Here is a 3,895-nt window from a genome sequence, read left to right as displayed (position 1 = left end):
GAGGCAGAGGTGGAAAGGCATACACGTGAATATTGCTCCAATTGAATGAGAGAGCATCCACTTTCCAAGCCGAGGGATGAAACCTTTTTGTGCAAAACTTTGGCAGCTGGTAATTTAGTGGAGAAGCGAACAGATCTATGTCTGGAGTTCCCCATAACACTGTCAATCTCTGAAATACATGAGGATCCAATTTCCACTCGTGGGGATCCATAATTTGTCTGCTCAACACATCTGCTAAGGAGTTCTGTGCTCCTGGCAGAAACCTTGCCTGAAGAATTAGCTGTAAACTGAGAGCAGTCTCCCACAAAATCATTGCTTGTCTGCATAGAGGATAAGAATCGTTCCCCTTGCTTGTTGATGTACCACATGACAGTTGTGTTGTCTGTTTGAATCAACACCTGCCCTGGAAGAAGTAAATCCTTGAAAGCTATCAATGCAAATTGGACTGCTAACATCTCCTTCAAGTTGATATGTAGATGTTGAAGTCTGGCAGGCCACGTGTCTTGTACCCATTTTCCATTTAGATGTGCTCCCCAAGCTTTGTCTGAGGCATCTGTCGTTAAAATCTGACTCGCCTCTGGCCGGGTCACAGAGAGTCCCTTGTTTAGGTGACATTCCTGAGCCCACCACAAAAATTCCTTTTGAATGCAAGGTATTATTTGAATGACAGTGTCCAAATCTTGGCAGTGCTGTGTCCATACATTCTTGAGATACCATTGTAGCTTCCTCATATGCAGTTTGGCATTGGGAAGTACCAGAATACAAGATGCCATGAACCCCAAGGCTTGAATGACTGTCCTTGCAGTCAGCCTGGACTGATGAGACAACTGATGGAAGTAGAGAAAGATTCTTTTGTTTGTCCGGGGTCAAAAAGGCCATCTGGGATGCTGTATTCAGTCTCACACCCAGAAAGCACATGTCCTGAGAGGGTACTAGACTGGACTTTATTTCGTTCACAGAATACCCCAGGCATCTTAACACTGCCATCACATACTGTAAATGATGAAGAAGTTCGTCCTTTCCTTGGGCCAGTATCAGGCAATCGTCCAAATAAGGATAGATCTGTATTCCTCTTAGCCTGAAAAAAGCTACCACTGGAGCCAGAACCTTCGTGAACACTCTGGGCGCAGTAGATAAGCCAAAGGGCAATGCAGAGAACTGATAATGTGAAGTCCCAGCCCGAAAACGCAGATACTTCCTGCAACTGGGCCTGATAGGAACATGAAGGTAAGCCTCCTTGAGATCCAGGGTCACCATCCAGTGATCTTTGCCCAGCAGAGGTAAAAGCTGTTGTAACGTTAACATTTTGAACTTGGGAATGTCCAGATATGTGTTGAGGATGGATAAATCCAAAATTGGTCTCCACGTGTTTCCTTTCTTTGGTACTAGAAACAGGCGAGAATAAAATCCTAGGCCCACTTCTGGCAGAGGAACCAGTTGTATGGCCCCTATTTGAAGTAGTAGAGAAATTTGTTTGCGAGCCTCTAGTCTTTGCTGAGGAGGAACGTCCGGCATGCCTTTGAAAGGAGGCAAGGTATGGAAATAAAACTTGTAACCCTGGTGTATGATATCCAATACCCATTTGTCTTAGGTAACCAACATCCAATTTTCCTTGAAGAGTGTTAACCTTCCTCCCAAAGGTGCTGCCAGGCAAGAAGGATCTGGCAGCTGAAAAAGTAGGTCATTGGGCCTGTTTACGAAAGGACTGGCCCCTGCCCTCACCCGAAGATTGTGCAGGGGAACTCCCTGTTCTAGGCCTGAAAGAACTCTGAGCTCTGCCCCTACCACGTCTAGATCTACCCCTAGACTGAGAATCATAAGAAGGATACGTCCACCCCTTAGCAGGCCAATTCCTACTAAACTTCGGAGGCTGAACTTGCAAAAAATCTTTAACAGTCTGCATAGATTTAGCCTTGTCTTCCATTTTCTTCAAGACTGACTCCACAGGTGAACCAAACAACACATCAGACTGCAAAGGAGCATCCAAAATCCTTGTCTTAACATGGTCAGATAAATTCTGATCCTTCAACCAGGCGTGCCTGCGAAGAACTGAGCCAGTGGCAGCCACCCTAGACGAGGCCTGCACAGCATCAAAACCACACTGTAATGAATGCTTACCCACCTGTTCAGAGACATACACCAAATCTTGCAATTCTTTACACTCAATGCCTTCCGCCAGAGCATCCACCTTAGACTTCAATTGAGAAAGAAGAAAGTTTTGATATTTCAACATATGAAACTGGCAATTCAAAGCCCTCATAGCTAAGGTAGAAGATGTATAGACCTTCTTTCCCCATCTATCCAAAGCTCTGGCTTCTTTATCTAGAGGAACCGGATTTTTCACAATAGAGGCCTTGACACCCTTAGGCCCCTGACTAATAGTTTCTGGGTCCGCCCTAGGACTCTTATAAAGATATTTGTGAGCCTCAGGCACCCTGTAATACCTATCCGGCTTAACAGGAGCAGGCGGCAGAGAATCAGGATTAAGTGAAGCCTCTGCAAACACATCTTCCACAACATCCAGAACAGGGGGTATAGCCAAAGGCCTATGCTGGGGTAACAGCAAAAACTCCCTAAGCCTTTTCCTAGAATCAGAGAAGTCCTGACCTTCCCATTTAAAATGTTCCCTCATAGAATGAAGTGTCTCTGAAAAAGAAAAATCCTCTGGAGGAGAAGCAGAAGGAGTGGAATCATCTGCATCAGAATCAGAATAAGGAGAGTACTCCTGCAAGTCTTCAGCCGAAGACTCTGAAACATCGAAGCCTGTTCAAAACTTCCCAACTCTGGCTCCACCCTAGGCCTCTTATCAGGAGGGGGCATAGAACCTCTAATCAGAGTAATCAAATCTTCTGCCATTTTAAGCATGTGCTTCTTAGGCACAGACCCTGCTGAACTAGGAGTGACCCCAACAGGAGCTAAAACTGGCCTGCCTCTGGGAGAAGCCTTGGAAACCGAAGGAGAAGGTCTAACCACCCTAGGAAGGGAGGGGAGTACAGTAACTTGAGAAGCCCCTTCAGCCTGACCTGCCTCCTGAGAGACTACCTCCTGCAAAATCAAAGTCTCCCCCTGAGACTCCAGAGAAGTCTCCGTCGGAACCACCGGTTCCACTGAAGCCTCTAAAGAACCAGCGTCCGAACGGACGACTCATCTGCCTGGGTTTAACTGCTTTGTCTTTGCGCTTCTTAGAAGCGGGCGCGGAGAATCCGACGGCATATTATAATTGCACCGCTTCCCAAAGACCAGCCTAGCACAATCTAACCTTCACTTAATAGTGCGTTTATTGAACCTAGCACAAAAGCGACACCCAACAACTTCGTGCTCAGGCCCCAAACAAGGAATACACAAAGAATGATAATCCCTATGCGGTATCTGTTTCCCACAAGAAATACAGTTATTCACTTTTTCTGACATCCGGTAAAACACTGAGGCAAGAAAAAAACAAAATAATCCCCAACGGGGTACTTAGCCAACTTGGATTCGGTCTGAAACTCCGAATTCGAAAAATTTCAGAACGCCGAACGGCACTTGCAACGCTGCTTCTGCATCGGACCATGCGGCAAAAAAGACTGAGGAAATGACGTCGGTCATGCGGTTTTGTACCCTGACGTCCTGATGTCAGTTTTAAGCGCCTTGACCGACGTCAGCCTAATACTTTGGTATTCGGGCCGACGAGGACAGCAGACTACCCCATATGTAAGGACTGCAGCAATGTGAGATGAAGAACATCAACTGACTGGTTATTAATGGGATTGGAAAACCCATGCTGTCAGCCTGAGGCTCTGAAAGTCCGATCTGTCATGCCTGTCGGATAAGACAGGAGGTCCAGAGCTGGGTCCAGAATCCAAGGTTGGTGAACTAAGTGAGGCCACAGGAATGGTAGCCAAAAGGGGGAAAT

Source organism: Protopterus annectens, chromosome 16.part0, assembly GCF_019279795.1.
Source record: "Protopterus annectens isolate FY-2018-M chromosome 16.part0, PAN1.0, whole genome shotgun sequence".
NCBI lineage: Eukaryota > Metazoa > Chordata > Ceratodontiformes > Protopteridae > Protopterus > Protopterus annectens.
The sequence above is the reverse complement of the archived record's forward strand: the minus strand, read 5'-3'. Positions refer to the sequence as shown.